The sequence below is a fragment of the Mus musculus genome, chromosome 6 (genome assembly GCF_000001635.26).
Source record: "Mus musculus strain C57BL/6J chromosome 6, GRCm38.p6 C57BL/6J".
Classification (NCBI taxonomy): domain Eukaryota; kingdom Metazoa; phylum Chordata; class Mammalia; order Rodentia; family Muridae; genus Mus; species Mus musculus.
The window spans coordinates 51535772-51549849 of NC_000072.6; the positions used below are offsets into that span (position 1 = coordinate 51535772).

Sequence of the window (14078 nt, forward strand, 5' to 3'; positions counted from 1 at the left end):
TCATCAAGGCCTGCTGTGCTTGAACAATGGGAGAGGCTTTCCCTTAACGAGCCATGTCTAACCTCCAGGCAGGAAGGCCTTCCTGCGCTCTAGCCAATGACCAGTCCAAGGACTCTCTGCGTGGAAACCACCCAGCGCCCCTCTTCCCCTGCCCTCTCCTTCCTTCGGCCCCGGGGCTGACCGTGCTGACCCCGGGGCCCCCATTCTGTTCTCAGCTCTGTCCAGTGTGTGATGCCCAAGACTGAGAACCTGTTACTAGGACTGCCCTTTGTCCACCACCTGCTGAGCTGGGCTCTGTGGCTTCCCAGAGCCAAACACCCACCTAGGGCCGCATGGAGAGTGTGCAGCAGTCCTTCCAGAGCACCGGAACTCTGGTGGGACTTGGGTTTTTCTCCCACTCCCTTTATTCCCCCCTCCCCCCGCCACGTGCCCCCTGCCCCACACCTTCTCCCTTTTTGGAGACAAGGTGTCTATTATAAAGAACTAGATGTCCTGTCCTTGAGCTTAATGTGTAGACCAGGCTGGTCTTGAACTCACAGAAATCTACTTGCCTCTGTCTTCTGAGGGCTGGGATTAAATACGTGTGCCACCAGACTCTTGGAATAATCCTCTTGCCGTGTTCTTCTCCCTCCTTTAGCCCTGTCACGAGCTCTGCATCTTTTGGAACACTGACTGGGCTTCGCTTCACAAGTGACCTGTTTTCATCTGTACCTTAGCATCTTTAGGGCGTGGACCAGGCAGTGTCACCTGCTAGGAGGAAATCTCAGCAATTGCACGTGGTTGACTGGTCCCCATTCGTAGCCAATGACTCTGACCAGGTGTTGCATGCGTTCCTGCTTCTCCGACGATGAGGATGTCACAGTCAGCTTCGGGCTTTTCCAGGTTCATATAGGCACAGAACTTGGCCGACCCCTTACCCTGACGCATACAAACACTTGGTAAACACCCAGTGTTTGGGTTGGCATTTTCCATTTCTCGCTGTCTACTAAGCATCCCTCTCTGTGTGTCCCCCCTACTCCCATCGAGATCTTGTCCTCCTCTTCCTCTTTGATAGGGTTTCTCTATGTAGCCCAGGCTGCCCTTCCAAGGCTTAGGGTTCTTGGTGTATACCACTGTGTCTTACTTTAAGCATTTATTCTGAAGGCCCAGGGCAGGCACCCTGTTAGTTGGAGGGTTCCCATGTGGTAAGGATAGGGGATTTTCTAGTCCATCTGGCCATTCATTGATCCTGGCTTCTTCACTTACCACTCCAATACCTAGTTCCTTAGTTTAAAATTCGTGGTATTAATGATGTGTAACTTGTGCAGCTGTCTGGGAATCCAACAGGCAAACAGTGACTGATAATAATCGATTATGTTTGATTGCTTGTAAAACTGTATTATTTACTTATTTATTATGTTGGATTTGACATTCCAAGCAAGAGTTATATCTTCGAGCTACACCCTTAGCCCAACCTAACCTTTCCTTTCCTTTCCTTTCCTTTCCTTTCCTTTCCTTTCCTTTCCTTTCCTTTTTAAAAAAAATATTTATTTATTGTTACATGTAAGTATACTGTTGCTGTCTTCAGACACACCAGAAGAGGGCATCAGATCTCATTACAGATGGTTGTGAGCCACCATGTGGTTTGCTGGGATTTGAACTCAGGACCTTCGGAAGAGCAGTCGGTGCTCTTAACCGCTGAGCCATCTTGCCAGCCCTTAACCCTTTCTTTTCTTTACTTTTTTTTCATTCATTTTTGAGACAGGGTTTTGAGGTGTAGACCAGGCTAGCCCTCAGCTTGAACTGATCTCCTTCCCCTGCCCTTAAATGCTCAGATTACAGGGATGAACCACCTTGTCCAGCTCACGTTTCCTTTTCCTTCTCTTTTCCCTCCCTCCAGACCCCACCCTCTTTGTCCTCTCCTCTCCTCTCCTCTCCTCTCCTCTCCTCTCCTCTCCTCTCCTCTCCTCTCCTCTCCTCTCCTCTCCTCTCCTCTCCTCTCCTTTTCTTCTTTCTTTCTTTCTTCCTTTCTTTCTTTCTTTCTTTCTTTCTTTCTTTCTTTCTTTCTTTCTTTCTTTCTTTCTTCCTTCCTTCCTTCCTTCCTTCCTTCCTTCCTTCCTTCCTCCCTCCCTCCCTCCCTCCCTCCCTCCCTCCCTCCCTCCCTCCCTCTCTCTCTCTCTAAGTAGCAAAGGTTAATGAAGATTATTTGGTGTGATGTGTGGGTGTAGGCCTGCACATATGCCTGGCATCACATGCGTGCTGTGCTCACCAAGGCTAGAAGCAGGCACTGGATCCCCTGGGACTGGAGTTACAGGCCATTATGAGGCAGCATGTGGATGCTGGGAACTGAACTAGGGTCCTTTAAAAGAGCAGCCTGTGCTCTTAACTGCTGGGCTACCTCTTCATCCCCCACCCCCCTTGTTTTGAAATAGGGTTTCTAAGTAGCCCTGGCTGTCTTTGAACTTGCTGTGTAGACCAAGCTGGCCTGGAACTCCCAGAGTACCTGCCTGCCTGCCTGCCTGCTTCTTCCCCGCCTCCCCCACCCCTCCTTCTCTCTTTCTCTCATCCTTTGTAACCCAGGCCGGCTGTGATTACATAGCTGAGGGTAACCTCAATATTTCTGATCTTCTGCTTCTGCCTCCAGAATGTAGGATTATGGATGTGTCCCTCCATGCCCCACTTATGTGCTGGGGGCCAAACTCGGGGCTTCTCACTGTCAGGAGGCACTGCTGGCTGAGATAGTTCTTTAGCCACTCATTTTTTCTTTTTAAAAGATGTCTTGTTAGTGTATGTTAATTATGCATGATGAAAGGGCTCACTATGTAATATATTTTGATCATAGACTTCCCCTTGACCCTCTGGTCTCCTCCTGCTGATCTCCTTTCTCTTTCAAACCTATTCTCTCTTCTACTTTGATGGGTTATGGACAGAGGCATGAGTGAGGGTTATTTACAGGACTGTGAGCACCTTACCACTGGCTTAGAGAATCGAGGAAAATGTCTCTCCTTCCTCCATTGTCTGAGCTAGTGTTCTATTGCTGTGAAGAGACACCATGACCACAGGAATTCTTACAGAAGAAAGCATTTAATTAGGGCTTGCAAACAGGTTTTTTTTTTTTTTTCTGGTGGTGGTGGGGGGAGAGAGACAGAGAGAGACACACACACAGAGGCAGAGAGAGACTGGGCCTGACTTGGGCTTTTGAAACCCCAAAGCCCACACCCAGTGTCACATCTTTTTCAACAAGATCACACGTTCTCCAAGGCCACACACCTCCCTGAAGGCCACAGGTCCCAATCTTTCCAAACATTTTTTTTTTTTTTGGTTTTTCGAGACAGGGTTTCTCTGTGTAGCCCTGGCTGTCCTGGCACTCACTTTGTAGACCAGGCTGGCCTCGAACTCAGAAATCTACCTGCCTCTGCCTCCCGAGTGCTGGGATTAAAGGCGTGTGCCACCACTGCCCGGCTTGCATTTTTTTTTTAAGATTTATGTATTTCATTTATATGAGTACACTACAGCTATCTTCAGACACATTAGAACAGGGTATTATTAGCTCCCCATTACAGATGGTTGTGAACCACCATGTGGTTGCTGGGAATTGAAGTCAGGACCTCTGGAAGAACAGTCAGTGCTCTTAACCCCTGAACCATCTCTCCAGCCCCCCCAAACAGTTCTTTGACTAGAGGCAAAGCATGCACACATCTGAGCCTATAAGGGCCATTCTCATCTGAACCACGACATCCATCAATCATTGACTGCATCTAAGTTCTCAGGGAAAGATGGGAACTCCTGTGCCTGTCCCTTTTATCACTGGGAAACTGTTATTGTTCCTGTGCAATCCTCCTCAGTGCAACAGAGTCACGAGCGTGGGGACAGTGAAAGCAGTATGTTCTTCTAGACATTATCTATGGATGGTGCTGGGGAAATGGTTTTTTTCTTCACATGATGAAGGGTGTCTTAGGGTTATACTGCTGTGAACAGACACCATGACCAAGACAAGTCATATAAAGGACAACATTTAATTGGGGTTGGCTTACAGGTTCAGAGGTTCAGTCTAGTATCATCAAGGTGGGAGCATGGCAGCATCCAGGCAGGCATGGTATAGGAGGAGCTGAGAGGTCTACATCTTCATCCAAAGGAAGTCAGAGCAGACTGTCTTCCAGGCCACTAGGAGGAGGGTCTCAAAGCCCACCTCCACGGTGACACACTTTCTTTAACAAGGCCACATCTCCTAATAGTGCCACTCCCTGGGCCAAGCATACTCAAAGCACCACAGAGGGTTAACCATGATGGAGGGAGGCAGACTGGCATGGTAGGCAACTGTTCTTATATCCACCTTTTCATCCCATGTGGTTGGGATCTTCAGAAACTTGATGATGCAGGAATGGAATTTTCTGGAACTCATTCAGTCAGGTTTCATGTACCCAGTATTTATGGAGTAGTGACTCCCTGCCAGGCACTGTGCTAAGTGAATGCTGGGTTTTAAAGCATAAATGATTTGGATGAGGCCTCTGCCCTCTGGGGACTTTTGAGATGACAGATAATAAACACAGAAATAAATTAATGGTTAAAACCATGCCAGCTGAAATAAAGATAAGGCTCAACAAAATGGGGCATTGCCTCTCCGAGGAGGTAGAGAGGCGTACTCGAGGATGGAAAGGACCTATTGTGGTGAGTGGGGTAAGGGGATGAGATGGAGGGATGCCAAGGGAATTGGGAGCGTTTTGGTAGGAAGGTTTGAGGACTAAGATGGGTGGTGGAAATGGTGTGGGGGTGTGTGGAAAGTTAAGAGGTAGGCATAGTTGGGGACCTCCGAGGGGTGTGGCTTATAGGGCTCACACAGATGAGATCTACTCTGGAAGGGGGCATTCACAGATTTCCTGTCATAGGTACACTAGAGAGGCATGGGTGCGTGGGTGGGACTGTCGCGGTGTGTGGCATTGGGTATTGGTGGTTTAGAGCCTGCCCCAGAGTTGTGTGTGGTAAGAGAGGCTGTGTAGATCTTTTGCAATAGGACAGATAAGTCTTGTGTACCCTGCCTGAATGACCGTCTAGATGCTGCTGAGTGAACAGGAGTGGTTTGTCTCCATATGTAATGTCTGGGGGCACGGTAGGGTGAGGCTACAGTTTATGACCATGGAGGACTGTTGTTGTTCATGGCTGGCCTCTCTCTAAGAGAATCAAAGGAAAATGGTTTTGTAAATTTAGGACAGAAATGGCCTTTCTGTGTGTGGTGGTAACCATAAGGAACAGAAGATAAATAAAAGTGATTACTTAAAAACAAAACAAACAGCACAGCAAACCCCAGAGTGAACAAAACCCGACAAACCAGGAAACTGTATTTATAATTCATGTTATTGATGAAGGATTAATAGAAAAAAAAAACGCTACAAATCAGCAAGACAAGAACAAGCACTCTGAAGAAGATAGTTGAGTGTGGTTTTGGCCTGTCGTGCTGGCCCTGGAGAGGGTGAGGCAGGAGGATTGAGAGTTCAAGGCCATCCTATGTAACCCCAAAACGAAAGTGGCTAAAGGATCCGAACAATTCATACAAATGAAATTAGTGAATCCTAAGTACACAGACGGGACTTGGCCTTATGCGTGCTAAAAAAAAAAATACTCCACCTCAGAAAACAAACAAAACAGCCCAGTTAAGTCTCACTGGAATAGAGCTGGCGGGTCGGCTCAGCAGGTAAATCAGGAATGAAATCTACCTGTGATGTTTTGGTCTGCACCCAGCTATCCAGAAGAAAACACAGTTGCCTGTCTTTGCACTTGCATACTACTCCACCACAGTTATGCATTTCAGCAGCCGCACACTGGTGCTGTTACCAGCCGTGCTGAGCAAATGCCTTCCTGGGTACATCTGAGAAACAACTGTCTACAAGTGGACTGTCTGGGTTCATAGGGTCAGGTGAACTATTAACTCTGACAGGTCTGTACCCTCTGCAGAGAGTTCTCAGTGGAGTGAGTTGTTTTCCCGAGTCTTCGCTAATGCCATCAGTTCCCACATTTATTTTTTCCAGGGAAGTGAAACAAGTCCGCATAAGTGCCTTGCTTTAATTACATTTACTGTGGCTTTCCTGTGGACGTCAGAAGACAACGCACGGAAGTCCGTTCTCTCCTTCCATCACGTGGGAGACTGAACCAGGTTATCAGGCTTGGTGGCAAGCAAAACACTTGTACATTAAATAAATAAATCTTTGTAGAATCTGCCTTAAAGTGTGTGTGTGTGTGTGTGTGAGTACACGTGCGCACACATGTATGTGTGAGTACCTGTGAATTCCTCCTTGAGCCTGGAGTTAAAGGCAGTTATGAGTTGCTCTGCATGGGTGCTGGGACTGAAGTGGGGCTTTCAGCTAGAGCAATGTGGGCTTCTAGCCACTGAGCCATCTCACCATCCCCTAAATGTGGTAAATCAGGAAACTGTGAAAAACATCGCAAAGCATGTTGGGATGGAGATGGACCGTGAGAACCACTGTTGGATTGTCTCCCAAGGTCCAGCATGTCTCCTGTGGGACAGCTTTCACTGCTGAGGGGGGACCAAGGCTCAACATAATCAGAGGCTACAGGTGGGTCATGTGATCACCCATGCAGGGGCTGTGGGCAGGTCATGTGATCAGCCTGGCCGCTGAGGGTATCAGTTCCACACCTGTCAGGGGAGCACTCTATTCAGATTTAGCTTTCTCGTTGCTTTGTTGGAGCAGCCTGGCCTGGAACCTACTCTTTGGTAAGGACAATGAGTTTCTGATCCCCCCACCTCTTTTGTCAGTGCTGCAGTGACAGGCTTGACCCCCTTGTCTAGGTCTGTCTTCACACAGCGCCACTCTGGCCTCTGGGGAGCAGGGGTGGGAGTTGGGAGGGTGGCGAGAGGGATATTTTTTCCAGTGTTGTGGTTACTTGTAAGTTGCCCAGGCTCCTGTAAGTAACCTGTCACTTATGTTCCTGTAGGGTAACTCTGGGTTAGAAAAAAAAAATCACAGGTAGATTTTCATTCCTGAAACATATGATGAATCAGTTGCTTACTTACATCCATACAGGATGTGCCTATGTGAAGGAACTTAACTATCTCTTTTTTCCCTTTTTTTTTTTTTTTTTGTTGTTGTTGTTTTTTCTTGAGACAGGGTCTCCCTGTGTAGCTCTGGCTGGCTTGGAACTTGCTGTGTAGACCCAGGCTGGCCTAAAACTCGTAGAGATCCGTTTGCCTCTGCTTTCCAAGTGCTGAGATTTAAAGGCGACACCATCACGCCTAGTCAAAAGAACTGGAATTTTAAAAAAGTGTACAGATTATTATTATTGTGTGAGTGTGAATATACTGTGTGCATGGGCCAGGATGGGGAAAACCAGAACATAAAAACAAAACCGGAATCCAGCAGTGTAAATCTAACCCCCCCACCCCCCACTCAGTCCTGTAATCTTTGAGGCTGTAATCCTGTGGTCTCCAAGGGACTTGGGCAGCCCCACCTCTCCAGCTTTGCCATCCACAGCACCCAAAGCCACCCTAGGCCCCCTCTATCTCATATCTCATATGCTCTCATAGGTGGATATTTTATGGTCCTGGCATCTCCAATATCCTCGGATCTCCATAGCAACTAGAGACTGACCTTCATCAATAGCCCCTTAGACCCTCACTTGTAGTACTCTGACCTTGCCACGAGATGCCAAGCCTCTCGGAAGACGTTTTCTCTGAACCCTCATACCTTCAAAACCAGTAATACACACAGAACACTCTACCGTTGCCAAGTTCTGCTCAAGGTGTAGTCTGATCTTGGACCACAGATGTCTCAGCTTTGGTGTGTTGAAATACTTCTTTCTCGTTCCAGCGAAGCCTAGAAGGATTCACCTCAGTGATGCCGAACTCTTGTTAGCAGTAGCTGTTTCTTCAGACAGTCCTAGCCTGATCAGGCCTAGTTCTAGCTCACAGTCCATCATGTGGGTCACAGTAGCAGGAGCCCAAGGAGCAAGTCACAGGACACGTGTGCAGGGGTCTGAGGATAACTCCCCAAAGTAGTGTTTCTCCTGCAGTCGGCCCCCGGGGATTGAACTCAGGTTGGCAGGCTTTTGCAGCAAGTGCCTGTATCTGCTGAGCCATCTTGCTGGTCCTATTCTGGGTTATTCAGACCAGTCCTTGAAAGCCAACCGACCAGCTGACTGTGGACAGCGGGAGAAGTGACCTCTTAGGCCTGGTGGTTGCCCGTGGACACTTTGATGTTTAGCTTGAAGAGCCCCATGTCCAGCTGTGACTCACAAAAGTGAAATAAGGATTCTGTGCTCTTGAAAGTCACTTAATTGGGTGAGGTTGGTCTGCAGCATAATGAGGGCCATGCATGTTTCTCATTCTTAGTCTACCCTAGAGGCCTAATCAGGACACCGCTCAGCATATGGTACCTCTTTTTTTTTTCCGTTTTAAAGATGTATGTGTACTTGTTGTGCGATGTATATATATATATGTTTGTTTGCCTGCATGTATGCCTGTGTACTATTGTGGACTGTAACGAAGTAAACTTGCTGTCATCAGAATCTCACCCAAGACTGCTGCTCACCTTTGCCAGAAGCCCTTTCTGTTTGGGGTGTGGTTCTTTTCTCTTTGCTTGATTGTTTAGCCAGCTACATTCTTCAGGGGTGTGACAAGAACGTCCAGAGGAATAGAACACTTGCCAGCCAAGAGTTAAACCATTAGGCACCAGACAAAAGAACCCAGTGTGCCTTTAGGTTTTTTTTTTTTTTTTTGCCTAATCATTCCGATAACAAGCCACACCCCCTGCTTGTCTCCTCCTTCTTCCTCTTCTCCAGGCTCAGGCTCAGGCGGCTTAGCTGTGTAAGAACAAAATACCCTGGGATGTCCAGTCTGTCATCAGACTGATGAGCAAACAAAGCCACAGCCCCTAAGAACTCCTGAGAGGTAGACATACACTTTTTTTTTTCTTCTCCAAATGCTGTTCCTTTTTGCTTCATTACATGGCTTGCCTCCTAGGCTGTGTTTTCAAAGTTCGTCCTGTGAACAGGTTGGTGCCTTGGCTTGCTGAGTGTTTCTGGTTTGTGTTTGAGTGGCTATTTGTTGATTCCGTGAGGCTTGTTTAAAATACATCGGGCAGCTTCCTTGTCATATTGACCAGTTGTGAGGGAGTGCTGAGATTTAATTATGATTTTAAAAAAGATTTATTTGATTTTAATTATTTGTGTGGGTGTGTATAAATGAGTGAAGGTGCCCTTGGAGGATCTTTGGAACTGGAGTTATAGGTAGTTGTGAGCTACTGGTGTGGGCACTGGGAACCAAACGCAGGTCTTTTGGAAGAGCATCAAGTACCCTTAACCACTGTGAGGCATCCCTGCCTCCCTCCCAACCTTCCTTCCTCTTCCCTCTCTCCCTCCTCCCTCCCTCCTCCCTCCCTCTCTCCTTTTTCATTTTAATGATTTATTTTCTGTGTGTGTGTGTGTGTGTGTGTGTGTGTGTGTGTGTGTGTGTGTCTGTGAGAGAGGGGGGAGAGAGACAGAGAGATAGAGACAGAGAGAGGCAGAGAGACTCTGTGTGGCAGGGTTTGTGCTGGTCTGATGGCTGAAGCTGGATTTCTAGGTGGGGGTAAGCACTGGGCATGTGTGCTGGGAACCCAATCAGATCCTGGAAGAGAAAAGTGGTTTCTTTGTTCTGAAGTTTCCCTAACTGTTGCTGCTTTCGCTTTCACTGCCTAGTGTCAGGGGCGGAGCACGTGGACCGAATTTGCCTCTGCCCAAAGCATTTTAAGAAGAAAGATCCAGGGGAAAGGGAATCTTAGGTCAGAACAGTAGCAGAACAGCCAAATACTCAGAAGCCACCTATGGCGAGTTAGAAGAGCACTGCACGCAGAAGCGTTAACTGAGGAGTGACTTACCTGTGTGTAAGCCCAGAACGAGCTATGGTGTGTGCTCATGGGAATGTCCCTGTCCAGGAGTCTAGCTTATAGCCAGGCACGGTGGCTCACACTTGTAACCCCGGTACCAGGGAGCCAGCAGCAGGAGGAGCATTGCATGTTTGAGGCCAGCCTAGGCTACATTTCAAGTTCCAGGACAGCTAGAGGTACATGGAGTAGCTGTGTAGGTCTCATGCGTGAGTTCCTGAGGAGGTCAGAGGCCAGACTCTAGGAGCTGAGTTACAAGTGGTTGTTGTGAGTGAGCCAGGGTGGGTGCTGTGGGAAAACGGGGCGTCTATGAAAGCAGTAGGTGCTTAACCACTGAGCCATTTCTCCAGCCCCCCTTTTATAACTTTTTAAAAGCACAAAATACTTGATAATATTTTAATTCCAAGATATCTAGTAGGCATAACAAATCAGATGAGTGTTTTTCTGTTAATAATTCTTGCATTTCGAAGCTGTCAACTTTGACATCTTGATATTTACACCCAATTAATATGTTTGGCATTGTACCTTGGTAAATAATTGGAACCCTGTTTCCTTGAGCATGTAATACCTGGGGACTGTTGGCTAAGTGAATTGACCTAAAGTCCCATGTCTTCAGAACTGAAAGTAACACAGATTGTCCAGAATCCCAGTGTCATTTCTGGGAAGCCTGACACATTGGTGCAATTACATCATCTTTTAAACAGCAGTTATGTACTCAGTGGTCAGAGGAAAAGCAAGCCCAGCTCCTCAGCCCTTACAGCCTGTGGTTCTGTGTCTGTGTAAAACCTAAAAACAGACGGTAGCAGTGGTAGTTGTATGTGCTTCTTAATATCAAGGCTTTGGTCTGAGGTGTTCTTGCCTTGGTTTGTTTACTGCTCAATAACAATAGAAGCAGATTCTGCTATAGGCTCTTATTTTATATCTAAGGCGACTAGGCAAGTCGAGGTGCAACAGGTGGCCAAAGGCTGCTTAGCAGTGGTCTAGGCACACTAAGCAGTGTCTGAGTAGACAGACTCTCCGACTTTTCATAGTCAGAAGTGCTGTAGGGTCCCCAGCTGTGAGGGTTCGAACTTTGAACTTTGCGTTGGGGTATCAACACTAGGTGAATACTGGGCACCTTTCTGCTTTGTTAGTCTGGTGCACTAAGGTCTTGGATGACTTCTGGGCATTATTTTTCACCACCATTTTGTCAGTGTAATGTGACAGGGAATCCACTGTGTGCTACCACGAAGGTAGAGACCAGAGATCCCAAATAAACAAGAATGGAGAGGAGCTGCGCTGTTTGGACTTTACAGTTCAGTGGGAGGCAGGTTGTAATTCAATGTTTATCAGATAAGGCTACAAATATTGTGATCAGATCTCCCAAGACAGATTATACAAAGGAAATGTATCTTATCGGCTGGACATAATGACACATGCCTTTATTTCCGGCAATTGGGAGGCAGAGGCAGGTGACTTTCTGAATTTGAGGCTAGCTTGGTCTACATATCTGAGTTCTAGGACAGCCAGCATTATACAGAGAGAACCGTTTTCAACAACAACAACAACAACACTACATTGTATTTATTTGCGTTTGGAGGGCAGTATGCATACCACAGTGGCGCACACTACATGTGGAGGTCAGAGCACACTGGTAAGAATTGGTTCTCTCCCGGAGGCTGACCCTAGCTCAGCAGAGTTGGTGACCAGTTTCCTTATTGCTGGTGGCCATCTTGTTGGCCCATTTCGGGATTGAGAAAATTAGGGTAAGCCCCACTTGGTCCTAAGAGTGCATAGTGACAATCCGTGACAGTTAGTGAGCAGAGCCAGCATCCTAAGAGTGCATAGTCACCGTCTGTGACAGGCGGTTAGACTTCTATGGATGAATTGGTGACCTTGAACCGGTCTGAGCTTCAGCCTCCCTCTGTAGACCAGGCAGTTAAGTGTGAGAGGTGAGAGGTGGTGCACACAGAATACTCCGTGCAGTGCTGGCCAGGAGTTACAAGTGGCAGCTGTTTTTATTCTTGTGAGTATTTTATGTTGGTTTTATGAAAACCATATTTTTTTCTAGATTTTAATTTTAGGTGTATGACTATTTTGCCTGTGTTTATGTCTGTGCACTACGTACATGAAATACCCATGGATTCCAGAAGCGAGCATTGAATCCCTTCTAACTGGAGTTCCAGGTAGTAGTGAGCTACCGGGTGAGCGCTGGGATCAAACTCTGGTCTTATGGAACATCAAGTGTTCTTAACGACTGAGCCATCTCTCCAGCCAAGATGGAATTACATTTTTAACTTACAAAGGTACTATTGGCAGCTGGGTGTGGTGGCGCATGCCTTTAATCCCAGCACTTGGGAGGCAGAGGCAGGCGGATTTCTGAGTTCCAGGCCAGCCTGGTCTACAAAGTGAGTTCCAGAGCTACACAGAGAAACCCTGTCTCAAAAACAAAACAAACAAACAAACAAACAAACAAACAAAACCTAATATTGGCTTTTAATGTTTTGATAATCCCGAGGGTATAAGTCCCTGGTTCTGTTTACATTGGCATACATCCTTCAGTGTGTATACATTTTCATCTTTGCATATATAAGGATCTAAGTATATATCGTGTTATGAGCCTCCTCCCACAACTGAGTCTTTTCCCCTTTCCCTCTCTGGATCGTGTGACCTGTGACAGCAACCGAGCAGTGAGGGAGACGTTTATTCTTGGCTAAGAATAGTAGAAGAGGCTTAAAACTCATACATCTGTCTCTCCATCTTTGGTGGGTGATGAGCGGAGGAACTGGCTAGCAAAAATGAGGGATGTCATTCCTCTGGGCGGGTGGAGAGTCTGCTACTGTAGGATTCTCGTCCTTCTTTTGTCTCCTTCCTTCCTTCCTTCCTTCCTTCCTTCCTTCCTTCCTTCCTTCCTTCCTTCCTTCCTCCCTCCCTCCCTCCCTCCCTCCCTCCCTCCCTCCCTCCCTCCCTCTCGTTCTTTCTTTTTTGTATGTTTTTGCTTTTGTATTTTGTTCCAGTTGTCAACTATCATAGCCCTATGTGTGTGTGTCATTTAGTGCGCACAGGGTTATAAAGAAATGAGAGAGCTGGGCTGTGGTGTCATGTGCCTTTAATCTCTGCATTTGGCAAATGGGAAGCAGTGGCAGTCAGATCTCTGTGAGTTCAAAGTCAGCCTGGTCGAGACACAGACAGAGAGAGAGAGAGAGAGAGAGAGAGAGAGAGAGAGAGAGAGAGAGAGAGAGAGAGGAGAGAGAGTTAGTTCCAGGACAGCCAGGGCTGCATGGAGAGCACCGTGCAGTGCTCAGTGAGGTTCAGTTAGCTAGTATCAAGAATGACAGCCTGAGTGTCCTTATGTCAGAGAATTACACTTCAGATGCGTGGGTGTGGCTGCTCTTTCCATTTCTGCATCATGAATGTCCCCCGGGCTCAGCATTTACACAGTTGCCTCTTTCTTTTAAACGACAGGGTTTACCACAAATGTGTTGTATTTAACAGGCATCTCCTTACCAGTGGGCATTTCAGTTCTCTCAGCTTTGTAGGTTACAAGCATGGATGCCTGTGGGTGTGGCTCAGTGGTGGAGACTCTGACCAACAAAGGGACACTGCATCCACTCTGTAACAAATTTCCCTGGAAATGATTTGCACCCATCCTGGGTCTAGAATACCTGCTCAGAACCCCAACAACAGGCCTCATCTGGGGAAGCCTTGGTCTGCCCCATGAGAGAATTACTGTGTAGCCACTATTAGGACAGCTACAGCTGTGGGTTTGCCAGGACAAAACTGAGGCAAGGTGTTTGTTGAGGGGGGGTGGGGGTGGGGTGGGAACCAGAGCCTGGCTGAGGCAGAGCTCATGGGGAGGGAGTGTGGATGCTTGTTGGCCTCAGTGAGAGTTCTGGAGACAGGGAACAGGTTAGGAAAAGAGGTGAAGGGGAAAGGTGAGGTCAGACGAGGAAGGAGAACACCGCAAGGGATGGACGGTGGATGGATGGTTCCGGGAGAGCTTCAGCTAGGCCAGGCCTGTGTGCCTCAGGGGGTGAGGGTGTTGTAGATAATAGACCAAGCATGCAATGGGTCAGGTTCTTGGTTTTCAGATAGCATTTATTGAGACAGGTTTCATAAAGTTTTATCCATTCAAACTATACAATTCAATGGTCTTTAGTATGGTCTCAGTCATGGGTGGTGGCTGTTGACATAGTCAATTTTATTTTATTTTATTTTTTTTAAGATTTATTTATTTATTATATGTAA

The 14078-nt window shown here is 47.2% G+C and overlaps 1 protein-coding gene across 12 annotated transcripts in view; it reads left to right on the top strand.

The window, feature by feature from the left end:
- Positions 1–14078, top strand: part of Snx10 (sorting nexin 10) — a 66780-nt gene that overhangs the window by 11872 nt on the left and 40830 nt on the right. For 3 of the 12 annotated variants that reach the window (XM_030255600.1, NM_001361576.1, XM_011241474.1), the window contains one exon: positions 8770–8878. The exons of 6 other annotated variants lie outside the window; for them this stretch is intronic. The gene's annotated coding sequence lies outside the window, so the exon portion shown is untranslated. Of the gene's footprint in view, positions 1–8751; positions 8982–9521; positions 9557–14078 lie in introns of those variants that run through there. 3 more of the 12 variants (NM_028035.4, NM_001127348.1, NM_001361577.1) reach the window with 3 other exon arrangements.